This window comes from Budorcas taxicolor, chromosome 20 (genome assembly GCF_023091745.1).
Source record: "Budorcas taxicolor isolate Tak-1 chromosome 20, Takin1.1, whole genome shotgun sequence".
NCBI classification, from domain to species: Eukaryota; Metazoa; Chordata; class Mammalia; order Artiodactyla; family Bovidae; genus Budorcas; species Budorcas taxicolor.
In genome coordinates, this window is record NC_068929.1 from 39,038,404 (window position 1) to 39,053,354 (window position 14,951).

General features: G+C 40.3%; 1 long non-coding RNA gene across 2 annotated transcripts; it reads right to left on the reverse strand.

The window, feature by feature from the left end:
- Positions 1 to 484: 484 nt before the first annotated feature.
- Positions 485 to 8,872, reverse strand: LOC128066062 (uncharacterized). 2 transcript variants are annotated; one of them, XR_008201180.1, is made up of 3 exons: positions 8,404 to 8,872; positions 1,790 to 1,861; positions 485 to 808 (listed from the first exon to the last, which is right to left on the reverse strand). It is a non-coding gene; the product is annotated as an uncharacterized LOC128066062 (long non-coding RNA). The 2 variants fall into 2 exon arrangements; XR_008201181.1 differs by lacking the exon at positions 8,404 to 8,872 and adding an exon at positions 6,378 to 6,690.
- Positions 8,873 to 14,951: the final 6,079 nt, after the last annotated feature.

Below are 14,951 nucleotides of genomic sequence, written 5' to 3' on the forward strand. Positions count from 1 at the left end.
GGCTATAGTCCTTGGGGTCACAAAAAATGGGACACAATGGAGCAAGGAACACTAACAACTACTGGAGAAGAACTGCACTGTTTGTTGGAATAACAGGTAAAGGAGAAGACTTCTTTCCTCACAGAATTCACACTGCAGCAAGAATGGTAGGCTGAGTAAATGCGTGATTTTAACCCAGGAGGAGTGCTGTGATACAGGTATAGATAAGGGCCGTCAGCAGCAGGCTGCAGGAGGCTGGAAGGCATGTGGGGAGGGAGCTCTGGGAGCCGCCTGGCAAAGGCGGGGCCTGACAGGAGTCTCCAAGGAGGAGGAGTCCCCTGGATGAAGAAGGATGCCTGAGGGAGGAGGTGGTGGACCAGGCAGAGGTTTTGCCTTTGCAGAGCTGTGGAGAAGTCAACATAGCGTCTCATTCAGAGCATGGCTGAAGCAAAGAATTATGAGCACCAGAGTAGCAAGACAAATCAAGTAGAACAGGCATGGACTGTAACAGTTGGCTATTGCTTCATGACAAACCACCTTAACACCCAATGACTTAAGATAGTAAACTTTTATGACCGCTCACGAGTCAACAGATCAGCTGGAAAGTTCTGCTGAAGTGGCCCAGGCCTGTCTGATCTCGACTGGGCTTGCTCATGAGTCAGTCGGGTGGCAGTCTTGGTCTTGGATGGCCTCACTTGCATGCTGGCAGTTTGCAGGCTGTCAGCTGGGTGTCCAGATGAAGCACTTCTCATCATACAACAGGCTAGCTGGAGCTTGTGCACACAGCGGTGGCAGGAAGAAAGTGGAAACACCCACAGCCACTTGAAACCTAGGTTTGGAATAGGCATGGCATCACTTCTACCCCATGTTATTAGCCAGAGCAAGTCACAAGACCGCTTCATTCAAGGGACAGAGACGTCTCTTGATGGGAGATGCAGCAAGGTCTTGTTGCAAAGAATGCAAATATACGAAGGGGTGAATAATTGCAACCATTTTTCTAGCACAAGTAACATAGATCATTAGGATTTCTCTTGAAAAAGATGGGGAAACATCAAAAAGATATATTATTACTAAACTTCTCTTATTAATATATATTAGTTTAATAAGTAAATGTTATAAATTGTATTTCATATTTTATTATTGCATTTTTATTATATTGTATTTGTTATTTGTTTATTATATTAACATTTTTTAAAGTTACTTTTCATTTACACATGTAACATTAAAGCACATTCTGCCTTGAAAATGGGATGTCAGATAAGGCTAAAGTCTCCTGCCAACCGTGTCCTTGTGTGGTAGGATGGGACATTTCTCTGGACACCGCCCTCCGGGTCACCCTCCAGGGTACTGTGGACCATTCCCCTGCATCCTTTGCCTCTGGTTGTCTAGCCAATTAGGAAGCCACGTGAATTTCTTTGCCCCTAGAACGCAGTCTCTACTTCTTCACAAGAATTTCGTAAGGAACCATGTCAACCGCCGCGTGACATCTAGATCCGCTGCGTCTGCAGCACTTCCTGTTGGTTCTTGGTCTAGCAAACCTGTCAGAAAACAGGCTGAGGTAGGCCTAGCCCAGCGTGGCTCTCTAAGTGGCCTTCTGCAGTGCACTCATGTCTCCTTTCGTGACCCATTCTGGAAGGTGGCTCCAGTTCCACACTGAGGTGACTGGTGTGTTGTTTGGGCATCCATGTCGAAGCAATGTTTGAAATTTGGGGTCTAGTGAGCCACGTTCTCATCATTTCCTCCCTGGGTTCTCCCAGGTCACCGAGAGAAATTTCACCACAGCCCCCCTGCTGATCTGATTTAGACCCACCAGGTACTTAGGGGAGTTCCTCTCTCGGCTGGTCTTCAGTTGCCGCAGGTCAGTGTGCTTCAGTCTTCCTATCTGATGTGGGAAAAATATCAAGAGGGACAGGGAGAGACGGAGAGAAGGGAGGAAAGAAAGGAAGGAGGGAGGAAGGGGAAAGGAGGAGAATTAAGTGTGCGTTCTGGTTCTGCCATCAGTTTTTTACTGCACCACATGCCCTGTTTGACCAACTGCTAAAATTTTTGTGTTCATCCTGTTTAGCCTTTAATTAGATATAAAACTTTTTTTTGAAATGTTTTTTTCTGAAAGTAAGAAGAAGCTATGGTTCCACTTGGGGAGAAGAGCTGGGGCAAGCTTGTTGGGGGCTGTTTTTGTTTGGTGTTTCTCTCCATTGATTGAATTCCCTGGCATGCCGGAGAGACTCATCTAGAAAATGGAATTATGGAGCATGTTCCTGGTTTTCTTAATTTCTCTCTCTTTATTAAAAAGGGTGGAAACAACCACATTTTGTTGTTTTTACAACAGCAGCAAATATATATATTAATACATGGAGCACTTACCTTGTGACCAGCACTATGGTAATGTGTGTGCTCTATGTTTATTATCTTCTTTTTCCTACAACAACCTGCTTGGGGCGGGGGGGGGGGGGGGGTGGCGGGGAGGGGGGCTTCTTTTTAAATTTTATATTGTAATATACTTGATTTATGATAGTGTGTTAGTTTCAGGTGTACAGCAATATGATTTAGTTATACATAAAAATATATCTATTCTTTTCCAGACTCTTTCCTATTTAGGTTATTGCAGAGTATTGAATTCCCTGTACTATACAATACGTATGGGTTAATTATCTATTTTATATATAGTGGTATGTATATATTAATTCCAACCTACTAATTTATGACTCTCTTCTCCCTTTCTCCTTTGGTAGCCATAGTTTGTTTTCTAAGTCTGTTAGGCTGTTCCTGTTTTGTAAACAGCTCTCTCAGGCCAGTGAGCCTTAGTTTTCCTACTTTGACATGGGAATAGTATCAAGCTCATTTGTATCATTTTTTAGATTCCACATATAAGTGACATCATATAATATTTGTCTTTCTCTATCTGACTTATGTCACTACTTAATATGTCCACCCATGTTGCTGCAAATGGCAGTTTTTCATTCTTTTGAATGGCTATGCCAAAGCCTTTGTCTGTGTGGATCACAATAAACTGTGGAAAATTCTGAAAGAGATGGGAATTCCAGACCACCTGACCTGCCTCTTGAGAAACCTATATGCAGGTCAGGAAGCGACAGTTAGAACTGGACGTGGAACAACAGACTGGTTCCAGATAGGAAAAGAAGTACGTCAAGGCTGTATATTGTCACCCTGCTTATTTAACTTCTATGCAGAGTACATCATGAGAAACGCTGGACTGGAAGAAGCACAAGCTGGAATCAAGATTGCCAGGAGAAATATCAATAACCTCAGATATGCAGATGACACCACCCTTATGGCAGAAAGTGAAGAGAAACTAAAAAGCCTCTTGATGAAAGTGAAAAGAGGAGAGTGAAAAAGTTGGCTTAAAGCTCAACATTCAGAAAACTAAGATCATGGCATCTGGTCCCATCACTTCATGGGAAATAGATGGGGAAACAGTGAAAACAGTGTCAGACTTTATTTTTTTGGGGGGGCTCCAAAATCACGGCAGATGGTGATTGCAGCCATGAAATTAAAAGACGCTTGCTCCTTGGAAGGAAAGTTATGACCAACCTAGATAGCTTATTCAAAAGCAGAGGCATTACTTTGCCGACTAAGGTCCGTCTAGTCAAGGCTATGGTTTTTCCAGTAGTCATGTATGGATGTGAGAGTTGGACTGTGAAGAAGGCTGAGCACCGAAGAACTGATGCTTTTGAACTGTGGTGTTGGAGAAGACTCTTGAGAGTCCCTTGGATGGCAAGGAGATCCAACCAATCCATTCTGAAGGAGATCAGCCCTGGGATTTCTTTGGAAGGACTGATGCTGAAGCTGAAACTCCAGTACTTTGGCCACCTCATGCAAAGAGTTGACTCGTTGGAAAAGACTTTGATGCTGGGAGGGATTAGGGGCAGGAGGAGAAGGGGATGACAGAGGATGAGATGGCTGGATGGCATCACTGACTCGATGGACGTGAGTGTGAGTGAACTCCGGGAGTTGGTGATAGACAGAGAGGCCTGGCGTGTTGTGATTCAATTCATGGGGTCGCAAAGAGTCAGACACAACTGAGTGACTGAACTGAACTGAATAATTAGAAGAGTTGATTTCTTTGTCTTTTCTGGATGTTCACATCTTGATGGGAGAACAGAATGTTGAGCAATCATTTGTAGAAATTTCCCATGATATGCAATTTCAGCTGTCCAAATTTTAACATATAAAGCATCTCAACAGATGCTTTAACTTTTCCCTATCTGTTATAGGGAGAGATCAGCCTCTTTCCTTATAAACTTCACATGCTCTATCTTACTTTTGCCAAATTAACCACCCTAAAATACCAAAACCTTTATAACTTCAGTCCTCTCTTCCCTCTTGGAGGGAATTGAAAATTAAAAACCAGGGTCCAAGATGATAAGAATCTGTACAAGTGTATACTATTGTTATTGTCCATGCTTGCTATTTTTTTTTTTATATTATACCATGTTTGGGCATTTTGATTCATTCAACACATATTTATTGAGCATAGATTGTTAGATGCTGGAGGTGCAAAAAAATGAATAAGAGTTTCTGCCATCAAGGAATTTACAGTCTAGTAGGGGCTTCCCTTGTAGCTCAGTTGGTAAAAATCTGCTGGCAATGCAGGAGACCTGGATTTGATCCCTGAGTCGGGAAGATCCCCTGGAGAAGAAAATGGCAACCCACTCCAGTATTCTTGCCTGGAGAATCCCACAGACAGAAAAGCCAGTTGGGCTACAGTACACGGATGGGGTCTCAAAGTGTTGGCTACAACTGAAACAACTGAGCATGCATACATAATATATGTGATGATTGAGTTATATGTGGGAAGGTGGTATACTTAGAGATATGCAAAGAGAAATATTAGCTGTCCCTGACCCTAAGAATCACAGTCTAGGAGAAGCATCATCAATGCATATTTATAGTGCATGCGATATATGCAATGCTGGAAATATCCGTGGAAGAGTGTAAGCATACCAAAGAGGAGAACCTGACTCAGGTGTCTGCAGTGTTTGCTCGTGATGAGAGTGAAATTATGTATTTTTGGCAGGAGCACTGCTGAGGTCACCTTGTGTTCTTCTCAGCAAATCACATTGGTAGGTGCATAATGTCAATTTGTGCCATTACTGGCAATGGTAAGTTGGACTACGAGGATCAGGAGGTGTTTGGCAGGTTCTTCTCATTAAATTCACCATTTCCCTTTGTCATTAATAAGTATTTTGTAAGAAGATATTTTGAGACTCTGTAGATATATCATTATCAAACTTCTCAAACTTTCACTTACCAGTTTTAGCATCTATTGGTGATTCTTACTGAACTGCTTTTTATAAGGCTGTTTGTGAAGTGATTTTTAAAACTCTATTCCTTTTATATTTATTTTTTGGCAATGTATAATAGGGATTAGTTTTCCCTTCTACTTCATTTACTCCAATTACTCATTAATTCATATCAGTATGAATTTATGGATTTCTATTTTATTCAATAGATAATCTGTAAATATCATGTATTTTCATGCTCAAATTACCCTAGATTTGGCAGAGGGGGCCTCTTCAGACTTCCTTCTGTGCCTTATTCTCTGAGATTTTCTTATACAGTTTATTATACGAGAAGATATTCCATACTCATCTTGAAATTGAACTCATCTTGAACTCATCATGTCCCAGCCATGAAATCAGCCATTTCCTCAAGTGCCTCTGCTTTAGTGAAGAATGGTGTGGTATTTAGAAACTTAAATCTAGACAATAGGTGTATTTGTTGCTACTGTGGAGTCATTGCTTCTGGGCCTTCTCAGTGGACATAAGTAATAGATAATGTATGTACATGTACCTAGACTGTGTGGATCACAATAAACTGTGGAAAATTCTGAAGGAGATGGGAATACCAGACCACCTGACCTGCCTCTTGAGAAACCTATATGCAGGTCAGGAAGCGACAGTTAGAACTGGACGTGGAACAACAGACTGGTTCCAGATAGGAAAAGAAGTACGTCAAGGCTGTATACTGTCACCCTGCTTATTTAACTTCTATGCAGAGTACATCATGAGAAACGCTGGACTGGAAGAAGCACAAGCTGGAATCAAGATTGCCAGGAGAAATATCAATAACCTCAGATATGCAGATGACACCACCCTTATGGCAGAAAGTGAAGAGAAACTAAAAAGCCTCTTGATGAAAGTGAAAGAGGAGAGTGAAGAAGTTGACTTAAAGCTCAACATTCAGAAAACTAAGATCATGGCATCTGGCCCCATCACTTCATGGGAAATAGATGTGGAAACAGTGTCAAACTTAATTTTGGGGGGCTCCAAAATCACTGCAGATGGTGATTGCAGCCATGAAATTAAAAGACACTTACTCCTTGGAAGGAAAGTTATGAGCAACCTAGATAGCATATTCAAAAGCAGAGACATTACCTTGTCAACAAAGGTCCATCTAGTCAAGGCTATGGTTTTTCCAGTAGTCATGTATGGATGTGAGAGTTGGACTGTGAAGAAAGCTGAGTGCCAAAGAATTGATGCTTTTGAATTGTGGTATTGGAGAAGACTCTTGAGAGTCCCTTGGATGGCAAGGAGATCCAACCAGTCCATTCTAAAGGAGATCAGTCCTGGGTGTTCTTTGGCAGGAATGATGCTAAAGCTGAAACTCCAGTACTTTGGCCACCTCATGTGAAGAGTTGACTCATTGGAAAAGACTCTGATGCTGGGAGGGATTGAGGGCAGGTGAAGGGGACGACCGAGGATGAGATGGCTGGAGGGCATCACCGACTTGATGGACGTGAGTCTGAGTGAACTCCAGGAGTTGGTGATGGACAGGGAGGCCTGGCGTGCTGCGATTCATGGGGTCGCAAAGAGTCGGACACGACTGAGCGACTGAACTGAACTGATAAACGTATAGAAGTAAAATATGTATCGGTAAAGATATAGGTATAAAATAAACCAGGAGGTCATACTGAAACCTCCAACTCTAATCTAGCACAACCTTCTCTGACCATGAGAAATCTGGTCCCTTTATCCTCATTATATTTACATTTTAGTCCTATCATATACTAAGAGTAGTTTCATACTTAACCGAGCCACTCACCTGTGGCAAACAGTTCAATTAACTGGAATTCATATTTATTTACAGTTCTTATTATCTTTATTCTAAGGGTATATAATAAAGATACTGTGTTCAAAAATTGTTTAAGTTGGTTTTTCCCTCTCCTTTGGTAAGACTGTCATTGATTTAAAAATACAGGTAAGCTTGTTTTTGTTTGTATTTCATTTTTGGTTTTGTTTTCCTCATTCTTTTAAATTTTATCATTGTATACTTGATTTGAGTATAAAAATATAATTCCAAGAATGAAAACTTTTCAAAAATATTCAAAGAAGTGTCACTCCCTTATTCTTCGAGAGTTAATGGTAGGATGGAGTACTCATCCCATAGGACCTCCCTGATGGCTCAGATGGTAAAGAATCTGCCTGCAGTGCAGGAGACCTGGATTCAGTCGCTGAGTTGGGAAGATCTCCTGGAGAAGAGAATGGCTTACCATTCCAGTATTCTTGCCTGGAGAATTCCATGGACAGAGGAGCCTGGCAGGATACAGTCCTTGGGGTTGCAAAAAGTTGGACACGACTCATCCTATACAGGACATCGAAGGCTTCAAACGTTGAGCCAGGCCCTGAAGTCATGTCCAGAATCACAAGGCAGAGGACAGACTTCATGTGGGTTCTGAGTGTTTTTTCAGCAACTCTTACTGAGATGATAGTTTTCATCCAAGATGGGATGCAGGGATATATATATATTCAACTCTATAAACTGCTGTATGTGGATTTGTGAACAGTGAGTAAACAGCCATGTTTGTCTTGTTATTTCTGCTTCTATCCTAATGGTTTATTTTACCCAAAATAATTCTAATTTGACCGGCTAGCTGAGCTAAAAGGTGTTTTAAACACAAACGAAATATTATTAGCCTTGGGAATAAAAGAGTCAATTCAAGCAAAATTTATCAGGTTCCCAGGCAGTTTGGAAATTCCCTTGTGGCTTACAGTAAACTACCTATTGCCCATCAAGACTTTAGTAGGTTTTATCAGATGTGTTACCTTCAAAGGCCAGTCTCCCACTACAACATTTTGTAAGTTCCCAGATCGGAAGCCATCATTCCTGGGATACTTTATTGCCTTTCAGAAACCCGAAGGCAATACCAAATGTCAATTTCCTATGAGATAAACAGTCCCTTCCTCGAATTGTTTTCCCTTTTAACTTAACTCACCAAATTTCAATCCATTTTCTTTCCATTAAAAGATATGTGTTTTATGTTAACTTCTGTTTGGAAACCAGGGCTTGCTCCTCTGTTCCCTCAAGTCCTTCTCTGGTTCAGCAAATCTGATCTGACCCTCAGTCCCCACAGACTCTGCAGATCATTGGAACAAGGTGCAAGGGGCACTGCAGGGTACTTACCCTGCCGAGCACAGTCAGCATGTGCTGGCAAGCTGGGGATCTAGATACTACTAAGACCCACTAAAGGTCCATTTAGGGAAATCTGATTATTGACAGAGACCAGCCAGGGACAGAGACTAGAAATCCTCAGCCGCTGATTCTGCAGAGAGGTTTTTCTCTCCTGTAGAGGAGACTCTCACCAGCATGAACTCTCGTTGCTTCTTGCAAGGTGTGCCTTTCCCAGTCATGGCCCACGGGGCTGGAACTCAGTCAGCCCAGCAGTCTCAAACTGTACCCTGTGGTCCAGCAAATCAGCAGGGCCACAAATGATTTTCAGTTCAGCCTCACATCTTTCCACATTTTCCAGCTGGATGGACAACAAGCCCCGTGAGGTTAAACGATGCAACCCTGGGTTTCAGAGTGAGTCAGTTGCTCAGCTATGCTGTAAACCGTGGGCTCACTCAGGCTTCCAGGACTTTTCTCTAACCAGCAGACCACAGGGTCCCTCTTCTGCAATCGGATCGGCTTGTCTGCAGAGAAATGGAATTAAGCTATTAGCAAGTGGTTTCTGACTCTTGCAGAAACACCAGCAACAATGGCCACTTCGACGTAACGTTTTAAGAGCGCTGTTTGTTTTGGCAGTGTTTCACTATATTACACATTCCTGCCACTTAATTGTCCTTGTAAAGATCAACAAAGACCTTCTGAAGCAGAGCTGGAAGCTGTAGAATTCAGCCAAGCAAGTGTTTATTAAAATGAGTATATATTCAATTATACTCTGAAATGACACCATTTTCTCTACACCATCATCCATTTCCTGAACTTCTATATCTTGCCCCTACTGCCTTCAATTCTGAAAGTTCAAAAATATGTTCTAATTCTTGATCTTGTTATTATCAAACTGCTTCCTCTGACCTTCAATGCTATTTGACGAGTTCAAAGCACATACAAGTCACAGCATCTAATATTTTTGTTCTTGCTCTTTTAAACATAATACAAGTCACATTATTATAATTATATTAATGATGATAGTGAACAAACACCTTATATATCTTAATGGACCTTGATAAAGGGCTCTTATAAGCTGTGCGGAGTATGGACCTAAACATGATTCTCTCTCTCTCTCTCTCTCTCTCAGCAAAGGCAAGAAAAAGGAAAACACAGCTGTTGATACACACTTTTTCTTCATCTTCCATGTGTAGTTTCTGGCCAGATACTCAGGGGCAGATAGCAGTGGGTTTGGGGAATCAATTCCTGCCCTCAATGAGTTAACAACCCAACAGGATGGAGAGGTCATGCCAGTGTTAGAGATGGTTCAAATCTCTTAAATAGAGGCAGAAAAATCACCCTGTGGCTTTCCTGGATCTTTGGAAATGTTGAAAATTAAGGACCAGTTTCTGAAGATCACCTTTAGGTATTGAACCACATTTTATATTTCTGGAAACATGTCCACATATGCTCTCTCCTCTGTGTTCTATCAAGAAACTCCTAAACTGGGAAGGAAACTATTTAGTGAAAATGGGCCTATATTTACTATTTTAAAAAATGATATTATAAAATTCTCTCTTTTCCTAAAAGAAGCGGCAAGAAGAAAATTTTAACAGTGTAACTGAGAGAAAAGGATGTGTTTCCTGTGGCTGCTGTAATAAACTGGGAGATGTAAAAGAACAGAAATTTCTCCTCTCACATTCTGGAGACTGTAAACTTGAAATCAGTGTCACTAGAAAACCGAGGTGTCAGCAGGGCTTTCCTTCCTTCAGAAGCTCTAGGGGAGGCTCTTCCCTGCTTTCCCAGCTTCTGGAGCTTGTTAGCATTCTTTGGCTTGTGACTGTATCGCTCTCGTCTTCGAGGCCTGCATCTTCAAATCTCCATCTGCTGACTTCACGTTGCCTTCTCCTCCCTTTGGGTGTCAAATCTGCCTCTGCTTCTCTCTTCAGGATACATGTGATTACATTCAAGGCCCACCCAAGTGATCCAGGGCTTCCCTGGTGGCTCAAACAGTAAGGAAACTGGCTGCAGGACAGAAGACTTGGGTTGGATCCCTGGGTCAGGAAGATTAGGAAATGGCAACCCACTCCAGTGTTCTTGCCTGGAGAATCCCATGGACGGAGGAGCCTGGCAGGCTATACAGGATAACCTTCCCATCTGAAGATTCTTAATCATATCTACAAAGAGTTTGCCATATAAAATAATTTCCTCAAGTTCCAGGGGTTAGAACATAGATATCTTTTGAGGGACCATTTTTCAGTCTTCCACAGGAGGCTTGGGAAGTATTTTTTTTCCATGAAAAGAGAGTTAAGAAGTAATTTATGAAGAATAATATGTCATAGAATGAACAAAACCTTTGAAAATGAGGGAGTAGATAAAGAGGAAATACAAGGAGAGTTATTATAAAATAGGAGCTAAAATATTTAATTTGGCAATCTAGGGAGACAGATTTCATAGTCCAGTAGTTAAGAGCACAGATGTTGGAATTCGACTGCCTGGTGAGAATCTGGCTCCATCATTTACTGGCTGTGTGACCTGGAATAAGTTACTTAACTTGCCTCTGCCTCAATGCCCTCATCTATACAATGGTGATAACAGTACAGACTTCATAGGGTCGTGGTAAAATGATTAAAAGATGATGTAATTTAGAGCACTTGGAAATGTTTACCACTATTATTTTAAGAAAACCAGAAATCTACAAGAGGAAGTATAAATTTAAAACAGAACAAAAAGGAGAAATGGATGGAAGATAAGAAAAGAGAACTTTGAGAATAGTTGACCAAGGAGAAAGAGTAAAAAGAAATGCTGCATAAATGATGTAAGATGAAAGATATTTTTAAAAAAGTAAATTAAAAACATTTGCTACCACAAATTTGAGGGGGAAATAGAGTAAATATGTTGCATATCAGAAAAAAAGACCAAGACTATAATTGAGGACACCAGGAAAATTGCAGAAAGCAGGAAAGAATGTTCCAAGGCTAACAACTCTTCTTTCCTTTATATATTTATGTGGTTGGTAGTGTATTTTTCAGATCTTCTATGTCTTTGCTGATTTTTTGGTCTGTTGTTCCAGTAATTGCTGAAAGAGGATTGATAAAATATCTAAGGTTGTGGAATTTTCAATTTTTCCTTTTAATTCTGTCTGTTCTTATCTCATGAATTCTGTGATTGTTTTTAGTTTCATATGCATTTATGATTGTTTACACCTTCCTCATGAATTGACCTGTTGTTATAATGAAACAGCCCACTTTATTTTTAATAATGCTTTTTGTCTTATGTATCAGTTTCCTGGGGTTAACTAAAAGTACCACAGATTGGGTGGTTTAAAACAGCAGAAATTACATGCTCCGTTCTGGATGCTAGAAGTCCAAGGTATCAGCAGGGCCATGCTCCCTCTGAAGGCTCCAGGCAAGAATGCCTCCTTTCCTCTTCCGGTTTCTTATGGTTGCCTGCACTCCTTGGGATTCTCTGGCCTGTAGATCTGTCAATCCAATCTCTGCCTCCGTCATTACACAGTCTTTTTGACCCTGTCTTCATGTCTCTATGTCCAAATTTTCCTCTTCTTATAAGGACACTTCCCTGATAGCTCAGTTGGTAAAGAATCCACCTGCAATGCAGAAGACCTCAGTTCAATTCCTGGGTCAGGAAGATCCACTGGAGAAGGAATAGGCTACCCAATCCAGTATTCTTGCGCTTCCCTTGTGGCTCAGCTGGTAGATAATCTGCCTGCAATTTGGGAGACCTGGGTTTGATCCCTGGGTTGGGAAGATCCCTTGGAGAAGGGAAGGGCTACCAACTCCAGTGTTCTGGCCTGGAGAATTCCATGGACTGTATAGTCCGTGGGGTCACAAAGAGTCAGACACGACTGAGTGACTTTCATTTTTACAGGGACACTGGTCATTGGTTTAAGTGAAGGTGTTAGTCACTCAGTGGTGTCTGACTCTTTGTGATCCCATGGACTGTAGCCCACAAGGCTCCTCTGTCCATGGAATTCTCCAGCCAAAAATACCATTCCCTTCTCCAGGGGATCTTCCCAACCCAGGGATTGAACCCAGGTCTCCTGAAATACAGGCAGATTCTTTACCATCTGAGCCAACAGAGAAGCCCAGTAATGAGATTAGGGTCCACCCTAATCCACTATGATCTCATCTCAACTTGATTATATAAGCAAAGACCCTATTTCCAAATAAGATCACATTCAGAGGCACCAGGGGTGGTTGGGACTTCAATATATCTTTTTGGGAAACAATTCAACCCACAACATTTTGGAATCTATATTCACATAGCCACTGCAGTCTTCTTAGGCTTTCTATTTGCATAGTACGTATGTTTTTTCCCATTCATTTACTATAAGCCTTTTTATGTCTTCAGATTTAAAGTGTGTCTCTTATAGGCAGTAGTTTTTAACTTCTTTCTGACAATCTCTTTCTATTGATTAAATTGTTTAATCTGTTAATATTCAATGTGATTACTGATCTGTTTGGGTAGGCTAACCAAATGTTACTTTTTGCTTTTTACCTGTTTCCTCTATATTTTATTGCCTTTAAAAATTATTTGAATGTTTTAAATTTATTTAGATTTTATTGGCTTTTTAGTTGTGCTTATTTGCATTTTTTTTCTTAGTAGTTGACTATTAATCACTAGTCAACAATATATACTCTTTTCATAATTAACATGGTAACATAATAACATTTTGTGTAAAATATTGAAAACGTGCAAATATATAGAGCCATATCCACCTCTGCTCTGTCCTTTTTCTTATAGTTATGTGTATTACATATACCTGTATTATAAATCCCACAAGTCAGTATCATACTTTTTGCATTTAACAGATTTATTTTTTAAGTTGAGAGAAAAATACTCTCCATCCTTTTCTGAGGATCTAGATTTCCATCTAGAATCTTTTCCCTTCAGCTAAGGAACTTCCCTTAGCATTCTCACAGAGTAGATCTGCCAGCAATGAATTCTTAGTTTTCTTTTATCTGAAATAGTTTTTATTTTGCCATTATCTTTGAAGAATATTTTTGTTGGATAAGATAGTCTGTGTTGACAGTTTTTTTTTTTTTCTTACAGCACTTTAATGAAGTCTCATTCTCTTCTGGCCTCCATAGTTTCTGATGAAAATTCATTTCTTAATTGGATTCTAATCCAATATGTAATGCATCATTTTTCTTTTGCTGCTTTCCAGTTTTGTCCTTTATTAGGACAATAGCTCGATAGCTTAACTGTGATGTATTTCAATGCTAGTATGTTTGTGTCTATCCTAATTGGTGTTGACAAGGCATGTTGAATCTAAGTTAAGTTTTTGTTTTTCAACAAATTTGGGAAAATTTTGACCATTAATCAAATATTATTTTCTGCCCGATTTATTCTCTCTTCTTCTTCTGAAACTACTGTATGTTAATCATTTGATATTATTTGAGAGACTCCTTGTTCATTTTTTCAGTCTTTTTTCTCCTTTGTTCGTCTACATAGATAATATCATTGAGTTATTTCCAAGTTCGCTTATTCTTTTTCTATATCTCCATTTGGTTGTTAAATTCATTCAGTAATTTTAAAATTTCAGCTATTTTTTAGTTCTAGAATTTTCACTCTTTTCTTGTTTAACTATCTCTGCTAGTTTTCCTGTGTTTTCATGCTTTGGGAGCATATTTTGCTTTTGTTTTACCAAGAATAGTTAAAATAGCTGCTTTAACATTCTTATCTGTTAGTTTCAACATCTGCTTCATCTCAGGGTCAGATGTAGTTCACTCTCTTTTCTCTTGAGAATGTGCTTCATTTTCTTGATTCTTTGTATGTCAAGTTATTTCTGAATGTATCACATAGTATGAAAGTAAAGTTATGAAGTTTCTGGTTTCCATTCTTTTTCTCTAGTGTGTGTCATTGCTTTGCTTTAGCAGGCAATTTCCTTGACTGGGCTTGGACTGCAAATTATGTTTCTTTGGGCGGCAGCTCTAGTCTTGATTCAGATCATTTGCTGTAGCTGAGCTGCTTTATTCTTTTCTATGTGTACTTGGTTCAGAGATCAGACTGAGACATGGCTAGATAGGATGTAGGGATCCTTTCCCAGGTTCCTTTCTCTTCCCTCCCAGGATTCCTTTACTCACTTTAGTAACAGCTTCCCAGCTTCACTTTTCTGATTCTGCAAGCCAGGAAGACTGTGGCTTTTTCCATTAGTGCCCTCACCACTAGGCTGCCAGATGCCAAATGGACTGCATCAATCTTGGGCTAAAAGCTGTAGAAATGGGGAACTGACATCATAGCACTTCTTTCTTCTAAGCATTCACTCCCCACTATAGTCTTTCTGCTTCTGTTCCCTCTCCAGTGGCTTCAAGTAGTAGATTTTTTATTATATCCAGATTTTATCATTGTTTCTAGAGGGGAAAGGGCATCCTTTGGGAGGGACTTATTCCATCACTGTCCAAAACTGGAAATCCATTTGATCTGTAGGATTGTTTCTAACAGTAAAGAGTTGAAAACAACTTGAATGCTCATCAACAGAGAAAGATTAAAGAAACTGTCGTCCATCATCCTTTGGAATACTGTGCAACCATTGAAAAGAATAAAATTAACCTAACTAC